The sequence below is a fragment of the Strix uralensis genome, chromosome Z, assembly GCF_047716275.1.
Source record: "Strix uralensis isolate ZFMK-TIS-50842 chromosome Z, bStrUra1, whole genome shotgun sequence".
In the NCBI taxonomy this organism is placed as follows: domain Eukaryota; kingdom Metazoa; phylum Chordata; class Aves; order Strigiformes; family Strigidae; genus Strix; species Strix uralensis.
Window position 1 is genome coordinate 24,162,998 of NC_134012.1, and position 17,218 is coordinate 24,180,215.

A 17,218-nucleotide genomic window follows, 5' to 3' on the forward strand; every position below is an offset into this window, starting at 1 on the left:
ATCTTAGGTACAAGCATGCAAGAACAAGTAGATGCTCTGTTTTCAAGACTTGCCTCTACCCAGTTTATCTGCTAGTCCTGTGGTATTTGGTAGAGACTGTGCAGGAGCTGCAGATGTAGGTCAGCAGACGTGACTGCTCATCTTCCCATTTTTCCTCAGACCTGTATCCATCTTGCTGCTGCACAAGGACTAGACCTTGTTTAAGGAAATGTCTGATTTCACAGTCTAATGGTTCATAGGCTTACAAGCAACACTCCGCTCTGATTTCAGTTCAGGCAGAACATAAAATTTAGATGAGGCATGCCTCTCCTTTAAGTGTAATGAAGGAGCCTGGGTAGCACAAGGGCTGTGAACTGACTAGCAATGAAGTTACAGGAGTGGTTGTTCCTACCATGGAGTATGGCTCCACATCTTTGTTAAGGGTAGATTTGGGTTTTTTAATTGGCTTATTATTTTACTCTGTACAAATTGCTTTTTTGTGCTGCTTCTTCTACTTACACTAACACTGGTAGACTGGCCCAAAATCCGTATCCAAATTAATGAATGTTCAACTGGTGCTTAAAGTCTGGGATGGTTTTCCTGGCAAGTGAGGCAACTCCTGGTTTCTAAGGAAGGTAAAAGTTTCCATCAAATTTAGATGGTGAAGAGGAGATAACTGCCTGTGACTGACCGTCTTCAGAGCCTGATGTAGCTTGGATGTAATACTCACTCTTTGGCGTGAGTATTATGAGGTGACTTGTGCTCTTCCACAAGAGAAGCACTAAGAACAGTCAAAAGACTACTTGTGATGCTGGGTGTTGTGTAATACTTACCCCATGTCCACTGAAATCTTAGAAAGGTTTGAGTCTGCTGCAGCAGCAGGTGTAAAGGACACTGTGAAATGTTGCTTTCCAGAGCTCCTGAGCACTGATCTTTCCCCAGGGGCATCGGAAAAGCATGCAGTGGTATGCAGGACCTCTCTAACCCCAACTCACCTGGAGTCCCCTCCTCATAGCATCTTCTCCAGCCAGGAGATACAGTTCTCTTATATGCACTCCCTACTTTTTGTACTACCAGTTTAGCCCCCAAAACACAGTCAGATAATCCCTGGATGCTTAATCTAATGTAAGTAGTAGTTTTCCTTTTGACTTGGATGGGCCTTCCTTGCAAGAGGAATCTGACTGGTTGGAAGGTGGACAGAGGAAAAGCATAATAAAACTAGTAAAGCTTGGCATAGGGCCTTCCCAGCTGCAACTATGGCAGAGACCAGTGTGGGAAGGTGATTGAGCCTTGCAGTACTTCACAGGGATTTGTCATGGGCATTATGTCCAGCTTCCTGGAGAATCTCTGTCTCCGCTCCCCAGGGAAACTGAGGGGCTGTTCTGGCTGAGACAATGGGTCACTACTTTATCCCATCAGCTAGAGGAAGGAAGGTTAAAAAAGGGGAAAAAACCAGTAATAAGCTCAGAAGAAACCCAATAAACACCATCAGGAATAAGATGTCTCAAATTTCTTGCTTAAACAAGTAGCTCTGAAGACTTTTAGTCTTCTAAATGTATGAATGATGAGACTGGTTGGCAGCCTATGACAGAGATATAAATTGTCCTTACTGTAGACAAGACTAACATGAATATAAGAATAAGTCTTTTTACGGGAGGAAGAGGAAAGGATTTTTTTGCCCCGTAAGTGTACTTTCCTTGTCCTTTCATATATTTACCTTGCTGATTAAAGCACAATTTTAAATTAAAAATCAGTCAAAAGCAGAGAGGTAGTGTCTGAAAAGATGTTCTCTCTGCTACATTTGATGAAAACGTGTATTTCTTCCCCTCTTTGTCCACAGTATTGATTTTTAATGTAGCACTACTGGAACTGCAAATTCATAGACTTATGTCAAGCATTGTAGCATTAAACAACAGGAAATCTAATTTCCTGCTGGGAATGCAGAGATGATTGATAGTAGCCATTTGGTCTGAAAAGTCCCTGTAAATCTTAAGGCACGCTGAAGGTGTTTTTCTACTGCTGTGCTTCTGAGACTAAAGGAAGTGCTTTTTAGATGAGCTACCCCAGACACCGAGCCCCATGCTGGATTGCCTGGGTTAGGATGGTCCCTATTTTTGTAGCTTTGAAGCAACCATGAGAATTGATTAGCTGTGTGACATCTTGCTGCAGTTGCTAAAGGTGCGTACAGGACAGCTAAAAATAAATGTTGCCTGCTTTCCTGGTAATACTTTCAATCTTGCAGCAGACATGTTAGGTGATCATGAGTAGGAGAAGAGATGGTCAGTAAATATTATCATAGGCCTGTTCCCCAGAATGTACTGTCTCCCCTACTGTCTTCCATGGAATGTGGTCCTGTGATTAAAAGCTTTGAGATACTTGCTCTTAAGAAAAAAAATGCTGAGCCTTGATCATCATGCCAGATGCCCTGCCAGTAGATGTTTGCTAACTGCCCAGTATGCAGTGTGCATTCAAAGAAGCTGTGATGGCAGTGGTGGAAATGAGGTGTCACAAACAGTTTGGACATTTTAAATACCGTTATGTTTCAGTCTGTACGAATGTGACACTTACTCACATTTCCTTTTTTTCCCATTTCATTTTCCTTACACTGAACTAACTTGTAGCAGTTAGTTATCATGAAACTTGACCTGAGGATAAATGGCTCATTATAAAAGCTTAAACCTTGTGCCTGACTCTACAAATTCCTTTTTATGTTCAAAGTATGAACTTTTTAATAATACAGCAATAGCATGTGTTGTCTAATCTGTAATGACAGAAATGTTAAATCAAGGTTTTCAGTCCCTAATTAGAAACACAATGTCACATTATGAGTAGATTTAAATAGGGAATCATTAAACTAATTTTTAGCCACTTACCAAATCTGAGTCCCTCTCCCAAATAATGCAGGCAGCGTTCTAGATGGTTCTCTGTTGTGTTATAAGAGGTATGACAGTCTGTCATTTGTCACCAGATGAAGATTTGGTATTACATTTTATTAAACACATAAGCAATTAATTTGGACATACAGAAGATTAATATTCTACTTTTCCCTGCCCCACTTCGCAGCATTGCTTGCAGCCACCATCGGTGAAAGGAACCATCAGGCGCTCTCACCCAGCCTTGGTTTACATGTAAGAGGTTGCAAGAAGATGAAACCAATTTCATTCCTCATTCAGCTGAACATGTGCCACTGCTTTGAGCAGTGTACAGACTGCTGAATACCTGGTCCATGAGAACTGATGCTGTTAGCTGCTGACCGTTGTTAAATAGAAGTGCAAAGAGCAGAATGCCCTACTCCAGTAGCTTCCAGAGCCCTTTGGAACCAGTGATGGACACAGAGCATGCAGCAAAGGCTGTAAAGCTCCTAGCTGTTGGTATGCCCTGAATCCATTCCAGCAAATGCAAATAGTGCACAGCAGCCTGTTTGAGGATTTGTTGATGGCCAGGACTGATCACTAAAGTGGTCTTATGTATTGTAGGCAAGCATGAGAGAAAGTAGGAGAAGCAGCATCTGGGATGACAGGAAAAATTTTCTCACATAGTCTTACTTTTTCACATACTTTTAACTTATGGTGGCATTTGTTGCCAAAACTCTTTGTGGAGCACCTCCTCCCTCTTTCACCTGCTGGGACATGTGTGATAGAGTCCTGTCAGAAACATCTTTAATGATGTTTCAGCACAGCTGTCTCATTATTTTGCCACCCTGCTTTGCAAGGTTTGATCCAAGGAGTGTTATGTTACATCCTTCCACATAACATCCACACGTGTACTGACTGAAGGTGGGGACAGGTAAGATCACAACTGGCTGAGGTGTGTTTTGTACACAGTGGGCCCAGTTTTCTGGAAAGATAGTTGCATAGTATGAGTAAACAGCATCCCCACAACTATACATGGCTTCAGGAGGAAGGCATGTGAACAACTTTTGAGCAATTGTGTCTGTTTGAATGGTGATTTTTAAGGAAGCAATAAGCAAGTGACACTTCCTCTTTTTCCTGCAAAGAAAACCTTCTCATCTGTTCTCTGTCAATGGCAGTTATAACTATAGTGGCTCTCTAGATAATAAAAGGAGAAATTTATTCTGGAATTTCTGCTGATGCGGCACTTTCTACTTTCTTTTTCCCTCTCCTGCTTCTCACTGGTTTGAGGGCTTGAGTTGTTTCAGGATGTGAGGAGTCAGGTGCTTCTGAGGTGTGTTTTGCGCATGAAAACACTTCAATTTTCTGGCACAAGATTTAATTAAATTGTCTTAAACTGATCAAAGAGTTACTGAATACCAAGTGACTTTACTATGAGTGATGTATGTGCCACATTGTGCTTTATTGTGGATTATTGTAATCCTGACGTTGACAAGGTAGTAAAGGTATACTCCAATAAGCAACACCATTAAAACTTCAAACATTGGACATCTTTCAAATTCTGTAATCCGAACATTCTACTTTTTCACTCTAAATCCATTGTTCTGCCCTCAGGAAAGCTTTTGCAGGCAGAGTGGAAACTGTTTCTTCTTGACAACTTGATATATAGCACATTGCAAAGAACTGAAGATTTTGTAAGAAAAATATCTTCTCCCCTTTTCCCCCATGAATAAAATGAAAAATGCTGCAGAATACAAAGCTCTAGTCTTACATGTATTCTGATGTAAACTTTGATTCGAACTGTAGATATGTTACAGTCTCATAGGGTCTCTTTCTACAATAAGTGGGGTAAATTTTCCTTTACTTTTTGGTTTTAGTTTTGGACAGATTGAATCATCTTCAAGTATCAGTTCAAATATAATTTTTAAAAATGTTTCTATTTATAGAAGCACAGAAGGAATGAATTCTTCTTTGCCTGCCTCCATTTTCCTGCCAGTATTTCATGTAGTCAAGCCAACAGCTGAACTACTCTTCAGCAGGAGAACTTCTGCAGTACTGAAATCATTTGTGTGAGACAAGTGCCTCTTGAACTCCTGTTTGTCATCAGCATCACAGCAGGGTTTAGGGAGCTCTGAAAAATAACTAAATTTAGAACAGTCATGACATATGTGGCACGTTTTAATTCTAATTTTTTGTTTAGGTGTTCTGAAAACAAAAGATTTTGCACATTTGGGTGACTGGCTGGTGCCTTCTAATTTTGAGCAGTGTTCAGGGAGTGTGAAATGTCTTCTGTGTGCTGTGGTCCTCAAAGCAATATTTGAAAGAGGCATTGGATGAATTGGGAGTGACTTTCTTATTTGTGTTTCTTTTAGAAAAAGTCACTTCTCTCATAAGAAAAACCTGCTGATTGCATTAGAGCTTTATTGATTTGATTAAAATAGCATAAAGGACATACAAACATAGGATCACAGTTTTGAATATTCAAAATACAGGTTTTAATATTGGCAAGGTAGTGCCCAGTTCTAGAAAACACCAAAAAAATCCAGGCAGATTTTAATATAAACATTAACTAAAAAGGCATCCCAAGTTGAACTAACTTCGAAATAGTTGCAGTGATCAGTGACTCTGTTCTGTAGCAGCATCCAGTATCCTCCATGTGGGGCTTTTTGATTTTGTTTCCTGATGAGGCAGAAAAGAAGAATTTCCCGGTGGTTCGTGTGTGCCGGCTCAATCCTTCCCCTTGCTATAGGTGTCTTGCACATAGCTATTTAAAGCTCTTGTGTTGTTTCTCCATCTGTGCCATGCAAGCACTAGTGCTGTGCTGCTCCACTGGGATGCTGTGAGGACAAAATGCCCTGAGGGATGTGTCATGTGCAGGTGTTGTATAAAGTGCCTGTCATTAGATCCTCTAGTTAGACTGACTGTGTGAATTGATGGTGACAGATGCTGTGAGTTCGTAGGAACTCGTTTTATAGCACGGTGATGTTTCTGCATAATCCCCATGCTTCAGTCACTTCTGTTTCTTGGGATTCATTGTTTTTTATTTTATTCACTCAGCATTTTGTTGCTCTTTCTAAATGTGTCTTTATGTTCCCCATTTGCCACTCATTTCTGATTGTTTGCTTTGTGTCTCTACCACATACATCCTTTGTTCCAGATGACTGGATAACTCCATGTTGTAAAATTGGTTTAATCTCAGTGAATAGGTGTCTTCTGAATGTTGGATTAGTTTTTTTGAATTGCTAGGCAGTTTTCATATTACCTGACTATAAACTAAAAATTTTTTGAAACAATAATCCTTCTAGGTGCTTCACAATTAGGCGGAGATCACAGAAAACTCATGGCCAAAATGGGCACTCTGAAAAAAGCAGATTGTTATTTGATTCTCCTTAACTTCTTGAGGACATCTTAAAATTAACATTAAGGGACTGCCCAAGAGGGATTAGCTGCTTTACTGCATTTTACTTTAAAACGTAAGTGAAAGAAGGATTGTGTTGTTGCTTGCAGACACATAAAACCTATTTTGTATCCTCCCTCTTCATCCTGAAAATTTCCCATCTCAAATAATCCCTTTCACAGCCTGAATAACATCTTAGGGTTTGCAGCAGTGAATTTGGTGCAGTTTTCAAGGAAGAGATGAAAGGTATCAAAAATTCTTTGTCTTTGAGTAATAAAAAAATTCATTTGGTAGTAGAGAAAAATGCTATGAACATACTGCTTTATCTGTTTTACTGTACCCTGAAACTAGCCAACACTTTTGAGAACTACTGAAATTTATATGATGTTGGTCTATATAGCCAGGTTTGTAAAAGAAGGAATTGTGGTTTTTTTAATGATGCAGCAGTTAGGGAGATTGAATTTGCTTTGTTTTTTAAGTAGAAATGCATTTTGCCAATGCATAAGTTAAAAAACCCCATAGCTCTAGTCAATTACTGCTAGAAAAACCAGTAATCAGAATTGATTGTATAGAAATGTTAAGAAAATTGGTTAGAAAACCCAGTGCTATTTGTGCAAGTTTTTTGCATTGTATGTGCAGAACTCTATAAGCCAGGTTTGAAGCCTTCTAAGATGGAAGGTATTTCCAGCAATGACTGGGCAACTTTAATTAGGCTTAAAATAGATAACAATGTGAAGATACATATGACACAATATGTACCATGGGCAGCTATCTCCCAATGGGAACAGAGTGATATTATCAGTGAAAATTACTGCTGAATTTTTCCCTCCTTTCTTTTCAGAAGCATACTTAGATTTTTATGTTTCTTGCAGATTGTGCTAGAGCAGTTGATGTGTTACTTCTTTTGTGTTTGTTAGCATCCTTCAAAGACCTGAGGGTTTTTCATATTTTCTCTCCGAAGCACACAATGTTGAGCTACTTATTTGCTCAGATATATGAAAATTTGGAGATCATTGCAGGTGATTGCATTGCATTAGATCATTGCATTATGATATTATTGACTCTTCTGTGACACAGTTCCACTGTTTCCTCTGGTCTGCATCTGTGACCAGTTTTTTTCTTTGGTCTGTAGGAATATCCCTGCATTTATTTAGCATTATATTTAATTTGTACATTACATGAATTTTTTAAAAGGGTGAAAAGGAATTAGCATGGACTCACAAATCCATGCTAAATAACCCAACAATCAAGCCTTCCCAGAACTGATCAGTAGGAAGAATCTGAGAAACCTCAGAGCAAAGCAAGATGCTTAAAGCATATCGCACAATATCAAACCCGTTCAATATTTTTGACAATGGTGTTGACATCAGGAGAATTTTCAAAAGTTAAATAGGTCTCCCTTAAGCATCATGTCCAGTTTCATCAGGCTTGCAAAGGACTTGTTTTCTGGCTCCTGACCAGCCACTCCAGACATCGAAAAGGAGGGGTTTGTTTTGGCAGTCTTACAAGGGTGACGTCAGGATCAGTCTTACAGCAAACAGATTCGTACAAATGATTTAGCTTTAAGGAAACTGGCATTTTCTGCCCTCTAGAAATTCCAACAGACCAGCTTTAGGAATCAGTCTGACAAATCTTGTGCTTCCTTTACAAACCAAAGGTATTACACCAACCTGGAACTTCCCAAGCTGCTGACAGAATGTTTTGTTGCCTTTGTGTGGGAAGCAAATAGCTATGAAACTGTGGTGTCTTCTCCCTCTGAAGCGCAAATGGATAGTCCAGTTACCATCCCCTGAATAACACAAAATAAATAAAGCTGTTATGAATGCAGCAGAATGTGGCAACAAATAAAATAACATACAGCTTTCTGGAGAAATTATACTGTATGTTTCCATATTTCTAACTCACCTGGCTGGTGCACCTCAGGTTTCATGATTTATTTCATGACTTCTGGGGCAGTCTGAAGAGAGGCCTGCTACTTCCCCTCAGTCCATCCCCACATACCAATGTTTTAGCAGTAAACATTTTTTGTCTGATGTAGTTTCTTATAGTGCACTTCAGTAATGTATTTCACCAGCAATTTCTGTGAGGTGTTGGATATAGTACAAGTAGGTCTGACCATATTCCTAAAGTCCAATCATATGCTCTTACATGGGTAGTTTTGCACGTGTCATGTATTTGTTCACAGCTGTACACTCAGTGGAGCTGTTGAAGAGACTATATCAAAACTGATCATATGCAGATGTGTTTGCAGGAAATATGTGAAAGAGGGGTATTGCTGGGAATCAATCTTTTGAAGGTTGTTACATCTTGTGCACATGATGCTAAATGGGCAGTCAAGTCTTAACACACCAGAAATCATCACTCATGATGATGATTGCTTACAACAACGATTAGAGAGTGACCCTCAGTTTTAGGGTTCATGAGTCTTCACGGATTATCTTTCAGCTTGATGCCATGCCTAAAATAATACTTCTGATTCAGAAGTTCGGGCTTCATAAGACTTAGGATATCTGTATAAATATACAATGATAAATTGTATTAGATCTTCCTGGAACACTCCAGTTTTAAGTTAAAGAGTCAGGAATAAAAATGCATCTTCATCTTGAAAGTGATTTAATGGTCAAGATTTCTATTGCAGATAGATTTTTAGAAATGGTTGTTAGGTGAATGATTAATCAATATTTTACTAAGCACATAGTCGATTTTTAAAGAGTTGTTGCACAGTTCGAGAAATCAAATGGTTGTTCATAATGGTCTGTAACTCTTACTTTTGGGTGATGTGTTTATAGTACCCACTGGGATTAAGATCTGCATCAGACTAGACATGTGTAGAATTCCGTGGCTGGCTGTGATCTCTAGCAGCCTTGCAGCAAAGCTTCTGCATGTTTTCAAAGAGTCAGTGCAAAGAGCCAGGCTATTTTGCCCAAAAGTTATAAGCATACCCCAAGCCCCTGCTATACACTTCTCTCTCATGTCATTTCCTTATATGACCTGATCACATGAGCAGATGAATGGGAGAGCCCGTGTAATAGGGCACGTGAGGGATAGGCTTTTAGAAGTTTAAAATAAGTTTGAATAATTTATTAACTTTTCATAATTTTACAGCATTATTAATTTTTATAATTCTACAGTAATTATTGATGGGGTCTACCAAAAATGTGATGCAATGACATTAAAGCAGCTTGGAAATAATGATACAATTATTACTGGAGTTACTGTCAGTTTTGTCACAACTTCAGTAGAGTGAATTCTACAATTTAAAGGATAGACACATTTGGTCATGTAATGGCTGGATTATGCCTGTATTTCCTTCTCCCAGCTATTAAATGCTGCATGTGTGTCCTAAAATAAATAATCTATTATTGATCATGACTTAATGTCTTATTTCTGGAGTGTAGACTTTGCATAACTGAAAGGAGCAATAATACTAATACTACTACTAATAAGAAATCAATACTTGTTATATACTTCATTAAAACACAGAAATGTAGTGTGTGATTATTTTGTGCAGCTGTACAACATTATTGAACTAATGCCACTTTTATTTAGTTTCAGCTATGTATAACAGTCTACTTGATTTTTCAAGACTCATTGTGAGTTTTGCATGCTTCATGGAGAGAATGAAGTTGGGCCTTTAAATCTCCTGTCAAAATAGTTTGTGGTACCTTGTTTTTCAATATCAATAATGGAACTATTGATCGAATTTCCATTTGATTTATTGTAGTCTCTAATCAATACTGCATTTTTTATAAAATTAGAGAAAAAACTGTGTAAATGTACCTCATAAATGTAATCTAGTTTCTTATTAGTGCCTGACCAATATAAGATTCCAATTATAATGGAGTGAATTAACCTTTCAAATAAATTGGATAACAGATTACACTTTTATTAGTTTTATAGTTGTGCTAATCTTTGACTTGGAACTAGTTAAATCAGTAGTCATCAGGGATCTTTATGATTTTATTTAAACCAGCCAAAGCAAAAATCAGCGCAGCTCTGTTATAAAGGTAGGAAACATACTGAAACTCTCAAACTGAGGAAGTTGTGGGAACAGAATGCTTTATACAGTGTTGGTTTCGTATGAATAAATGCCAGCACTGGTTTATCATGGTGAGTTTCAGGCTTTTCATTCTTATTGAAAATGGCTTTCTGTAGAGGGAACAGTTTGGGACTTGGAAAAAACACAGAGTAGATGTGATTTGAGCAAGAAAAGCAACCAAGTGAGTAAGAGACCTAAGTCTATACTTCGAGTTAAAAAAAAGGTCATAGACTCACAAAATAATTTAGATGGGAAAGGTTCTCTGGAGGTCTCTAGGCACAGCAAGGCTCAGAAGAGCAGAGGCTAGATTACGTTGCTCTGGCCATGTCCAGTTGAGTTTTCCTATTACCTTGCTAAGTAACCTGCTTAGTTTTTGAGTATCCTCATTGGAAAAACACTTGTCCTAATATTCTTTCTAATAAAGTGATGTAATATGTTGTGAAGGAGAAAGTGTCTAGGCCCAGTGGCAGTGAAAAGAGAAGGTAGGGTGGAACAAAAAAGATGGGTATCAGAGAAGCAGTAAAGGAATGAATCATGTAAAAAATCCTCCTAAATTTTACAGCTGTGTGCAGTTGGACCCTTAAAACCAGTTTTGTCTGCCCAGTATGAAAATGTGTGTTGATTACTAATAGTCAGTGTGTTCATTTTCCTGTCCACATTCTTTGTTGTAGAACCCAACAAAACTTCCTGTTCCAAGCCTTGCCACCTCAGTCTGTTTTGTAAGTCAATGAGCTATATCCCTGTGCTGCTTTTTCCTAACATCTGCATCCTGAAGTAATTTCCATGGACTCTTCTCCATGCTATCCACTATTTAGCTTCTTACAAAAAGCACATATGCATCTTAATGCCTTCTGCTACTGTGTCTTTGTTTAGTAAGACTGAAGGAGGTAAAACTGCCCTTTGTGCACATGGAGACTTGTTAAAGAGAATCTTGAGGAACATCAGTAATGTTAAATCCAGGTTCAGACAGACTATTCTTGAATTAAAACCAAACCTTGTCATGATAAATAGCAAATAGCATGATAAATAGTAAATAGCAAATAGCAGTATTTCTACTTGTTTTGACAGGGCTAAAGTTTAAAATAGAATGGTATCTTTAAGTGAAAAGGACAGAAGGGAGAACCAGAATCTAGGGATTTTATGAAAGTTTTCAAACTCAAAAGTTCTCCCTTCTTCCCTACCCTGCATTCACAGTTATGTAGCAAGGTGATTACAGATTCTGAAAAATGAAGTGGTTATTATTAATTTTTAATATGACTGCCCAGTTGTATGAAAGGATTGGCTCAGACACAACATGACTTGCAAGCAGTGGATGAGATTCAAAGTGATAAGGTAATTGTTTTTTTAAAAGCTTCCTGTTGAGTTGGGAAAATGTTGAACGTAAATAAAATGGCTTTTATAATGCGTTATACATATTAATAAGACTGTGTCCATTTATGTGAAGTAAAATGTGTTGGTAGTTTTCTACTTAATTTAAAACATTGTCTCTGTTTGATTCTTATGATTGGTCTAAGAATCCTGCAATCTTGATATCAACAGATAGTTTAATTTGGCAGTAACTCCTGCATTTGTCAATGTCTAATGACTGTAAACCTGCACTTCTGTATTAAATAACATTGGTCTGAAAGTACAGGCAAGTTTTGTGAATTTTAATGGATGCTGTTCTATTAATGCCAAAGATTCAGACCTCCAACTGCCTCCAGGGTTGTTGACTTAGAGTGAAGGCTTTTATGTGTGGAAGAACTAGGCAACGAAACAAGCATCTAAGAAGGTGATAGGGTCGTTGTTAGAGCAAGACTAGATTTGATTTTCCATGTTCTGTAGATGGTTTTGGAATGATGAATTCTGGACTGCCTTGATACCGAGGGACTTGGTCACTTTTACTGGTCACAGCAGTCCAGCGCCAGGCTATTAGAAACCAAAATACCTCAATACAGAACACATCAGGAGATTTCCATCAGAAAACATTGTTTGGAACTCAGTTTTTTAATGCAATTTTTAATTTGGTATATTCACTGAAACTCTGGTAGTACATAACATGTTCCTCAAGCCCAGTTAGGAAGCAACTAAAGATCCTGGATTTTTAGGATTCACTGTTGTGGCACAGCTTGATACAAAACCCATACATTTACCCAAATCTGTGCCTGTCAAGGCATTGTCACCTTAAAGATTTCTCCAAGATGTTGAAGACAACAGGAAGGTTAGGGAGCTACAGTTTGGGTTTGTGCAGCACGGCTCCTGCTTCTAGAAGACAGGCCCCCTGCAAGTCTGGAGGCTTGGTTTCTTGATGTTAACAGGGAAGGCAAACTGGGCAGGTAGGCTTGCAGGGTCTGTGGCTTTGTGAGATTTCATGGTCTGAGGCAGGTCGGCTTCTTGTGGACTTGGCGGTCCCCAGGTGCTGTAAGAGAAGCCAGTGACAGAGAAGACCACCCTGGCTAAACAGGGAGCTTTGGCTGGAACTCAGGGAGAAAAGGAAAGTTTACAGCCTTTGGAAGAAGGGGCTAGCCACTCACAGTGATTACAAAGATGCTGTGAGGCTATGCAGGGTGGAAATCAGGAGGTCTAAAGCCCAGCTGGAAATTAATCTGGCTTCAGCAACCAAGGATAACAAAAAATGTTTCTATAAGTATGTGAGCAGCAAAAGAAAGACCAGGGAGAGTATCCATCCCCTGCTAGATGCAGGAGGAAACATGGTAACAAGTGATGAGGAGAAGGCTGAGGTGCTTAATGCCTTCTTTGCCTCAGTCTTTAATAACGAGACTAGTTGTCTTGAGGGAATCCAGCCTCCTCAGCCAGAAGACAGAGACTGGGAGAACGACCCCCCTGCAATCCAGGAGCAGATAGTCAGTGACCTACTGCATCACATAGACACACACAAGTCTATGGGACCGGATGGGACACACCCGAGGGTGCTGAAGGAGCTGGCTGGGGTGCTCGCCAAGCCGCTTTCCATCATTTACCAGCAGTCCTGGCTGACCGGGGAGGTCCCGACAGATTGGAAATTGGCCAGTGTGACACCCATATATAAGAAGGGTCAGAAGGATGATCTGGGAAATTACAGGCCTGTCAGCTTGACTTCAGTGCCCGGGAAGCTGATGGAGCAGCTCATCCTGAGTACCAACACACAACACATGCGGGAGAACCAGATGATCAGGCCCAGTCAGCAGGGGCTTGTGAAAGGCAGGTCCTGCTTGACAAACCTGATCTCCTTCTACGACAGGGCGACCTGCTTATTGGATGAGGGAAAGGCTGTGGATGGTGTTTACCTTGACTTTAGTAAGGCCTTTGACACCGTTTCCCACAGCATTCTACTGGCAAAACTGGCTGCTCAAGGCTTGGATGGGCACACGCTTTGCTGGTTAAAAAACTGGCTGGATGGCCGGGCCCAAAGAGTTGTGGTGAGCGGAGTTAAATCCAGTTGGTGGCCAGTCATGAGTGGTGTCCCCCAGGGCTCGGTTTTGGGGCCACTCCTGTTTAACATCTTTATTGATGATCTGGACGAGGGGATCGAGTGCACCCTCAGTAAGTTTGCAGATGACACCAAGTTGGGTGGGAGTGTTGATGTGCTCGAGGGTAGGGAGGCTCTGCAGAGAGACCTGGACAGGCTGGAGCGATGGGCTGAGGCCAACTGGAGGAGTTTCAATAAGGCCAAATGCCGGGTGCTGCACTTGGGCCACAACAACCCCCAGCAGCGCTACAGGCTTGGGGAGGAGTGGCTGGAGAGCTGCCAGTCAGAGAGGGACCTGGGGGTGTTGATTGACAGCTGGCTGAACATGAGCCAGCAGTGTGCCCAGGTGGCCAAGAAGGCCAATGGCATCCTGGCTTGCATCAGAAATAGTGTGGCCAGCAGGGACAGGGAAGTGATCTTACCCCTGTACTCAGCACTGGTGAGGCCGCACCTCAATGACTGTGTTCAGTTTTGGGCACCTCACTACAAAAAGGACATTGAATTACTTGAGTGTGTCCAGAGAAGGGCAACGAAGCTGGTGCAGGGTCTGGAGCACATGTCGTACGAGGAGACGCTGAGGGAACTGGGGGTGTTTAGTCTGGAGAAGAGGAGGCTGAGGGGAGACCTCATCACCCTCTACAACTACCTGAAAGGAGGTTGCAGAGAGCTGGGGATGAGTCTCTTTAACCAAGTAATAAGTGATAGGACAAGAGGGAATGGCCTCAAGTTGTGCCAGGGAAGGTTTAGACTGGATACTAGGAAGCATTTCTTTACAGAGAGGGTTGTTAGGCGTTGGAATGGGCTGCCCAGGGCAGTGGTGGAGTCCCCATCCCTGGAGGTGTTTAAGAGTCACGCTGACATAGTGCTGAGGGATATGGTGTAGTTGGGAATTGTCAGTGTTAGGTTAACGGACTAGGTGATCTTCAAGGTCTTTTCCAACCTAGATGATTCTGTGATTCTTGGAGATACCAACAAAGAGTCTTGTAGTCAGAGAAAGATCTGGAAGACATAACTTTTCAGAAGCAGCATGTAGCCTGGAAGCTTTGAAGTTGAAAGATATCTCTCAGTGAAATATTTTTTTGGTTTGAAATTAAATTTGTAGATTGCTTTTCAGCATGCTCTGCTCCAGTAGGATTTAGGTTAGGATGTGGAGTAGCATCAGCAAGCAGGTCTGCCTGAAGCTGTAAGACACCAGCAGTGCATATTCATGTGCTGCATTTCTGCACTCAGGCAGTGTAAAGCAAAGACAGGACAACAGGGAGCCACTGTGCACTGAAGGGATAGGGTACCTGCAAGACCTGCAACACAGGGGTCCTGCACTGTTTTCCTTGTGGTATTTTCAGTTGTCTGCTGTCCTTACATGAAAATCAAATAAACAGCAAGGCTGATCACATGCCTGAGCTGACCATTGTCTTGTAACCTTCTCTGCACTTCCCTGTTAATGCTAATTACACTGTGATTTGCTTGTGCAGTGCCACTGGAGATCTTTCTGTCTAAAGGCATCAAAGTGCTTCACAGCTATTAAGAGGATATCGAGCTGATTTAGAAGAGAGATGAAAAGAGCTGCATTGACCCCAACCCAAGCAACCCTTGGACCCAGGAGGATGACATTTTTCACCAGTAGGATATAAGGCAGTTGTGAGCCAGACCAAAAGCATGTCTTGGCAGTAGGGCTCTGAACATCTGTGGTAAGCAGGAGAAAGCTAGGAAGGGATATAAAATAGGACTGTTGTATGGTGACTATCTCTGACATTGTGTTGGTACTGTCCCTGGTCAGAGGGAGTGTCACTGTATTTAATAACTTGTGATTGGTTTTTTCTATCAGTTTTTTCTATAGTTGCTTTTTGAGCCCTTGTAAATTGCACCCATAATTCCTATGTCAGGGACTTTGACAGCTTACCTACGCCATCTATGTTTTTTTTTAATGTCACCCGATAGCTTCATTTAAAGTCTCCTACATCTAATGCTTGAAAAGACTGCAATCTTTCCCTGTTTACCTGTGCCTCTATGCCAGACACAGCCATTTGCACAGCAGTTTCTGGGCTCCGCTTTGAGACTTTCTTGATCTTCTGGTAACATGTTCTGGGACAGTCAGGGGAGTCCTGGGAACCCTTGGAGGAACATTAGGGTGCCAGTGAAGACAGCTAGATGAGCCCATGGCTGCTAGCATGCTCCAGCAGCTTCTGGCAAGTTCTGCCAGCTGCTCATGATCACAGGGGGCTCTGAGCTTGCAAATTTTGAGTCCTGATCAAGAAGCGTCAAGCAGTCTTCCAGCAGGTACTAGGCAGAGGCCTCTGTAAGTCCTGGCCCAGAGCACAGCTCTCAGAGGTGGCTGTTTGTGCAGCAGCTTGCATAGAAGGGCTTTGGTAACTCTGCTCACACCAACACCCCTGTCCTCGGTGATGATGGTGATATGTAACAGGGTCTGGTCACCATCAGCCACTGGAGCAATTTCCTGTGGACAGTGGAGGCCTTCACCAGCACATGGAGCTGCAGAAGGAGGATGCAGCTTTGCAGGTCTTGGGCTGCAGAGGCACCTGGGGCCTCTTGCTGTGGCTGAGTCAATGGGAAATGGCCTTTTGGCCAGCAGCAGGGTTGTTCTCATTGAGGATCTCTGTCACCAAGTACATGAGCTGTGGGAAGGCTGCTTGGAAGGGGATCAACCTGACCAAATGAAGCAAAGGCGTCTTTGCCAACAGGCTGACCAATCTGGAGAGGAGAGCTTAAACTAATAGTGATTGGGGTGGGAGGGGGCAGATAATGACCAATAGTCATGTGAAGAAGTGAAGGAGCACGTTGGAATGAGCAGTGAAGGAGCAGGACTGAGCAAAGGGCCCAGCACCATGTGAACAGGAGGGACACTAATCAACAAAAGAGCAGTGAAGTGGGATCCCAGCAAACATAAGCACATAAGTAAAAAATTGACAGGGAGAGGTCTCAAGCCATTTCAGGGAAATCAGCACAACTGGATGCTTCTCTGTCACGCCTCATTTGATAGCTTGTGACTTGGGTTCATTGATTCCCCTGTGAGAGAACCAGATCTCTCTTCTCTCTCTCTCTAGCCCCCCCCCCGTTCTCCCACACTGATCCCAATCAACATCCTCTCAGTTTTGCAGGAAAAAGTAGGTTTTTTGAGCAGCAGGAGGCATCCCTGCCTGATGCTGGTAACAGGAGCCCCTCTGCCAGCAGCCTGTTCCCAGCACCAGCACAAAGTGTTAACAAAGAAAGCTCAGATTTGTAGCTGGTTTCCTGGCAGGCAGTGCAGGTCATACTATGAACAGGTTTTCCTTGTTTAGCTTATTGGCAGGTGTTCTTTGTCCAGCAAGTAGCGGTTTATTATTGGATTCAGTGTTTCAGCTTCACTGTTGCTTAGTTTGGGCAACATTCAAGACCAGCATTGCACACTCCAGCTTTGACAGTATTCAAGGCCAGGGATGAATGCACGGTCACACTCTCTGAAGTGGCTGTACACTGATGCACACACTGTGGGAAGGAAATAAGAG

General features: G+C 41.5%; 1 protein-coding gene across 3 annotated transcripts in view; it reads left to right on the top strand.

The window, feature by feature from the left end:
- PLPPR1 (phospholipid phosphatase related 1) overlaps window positions 1-17,218 on the top strand; it is a 135,102-nt gene that overhangs the window by 62,703 nt on the left and 55,181 nt on the right. The gene's annotated exons all lie outside the window — the stretch shown is intronic.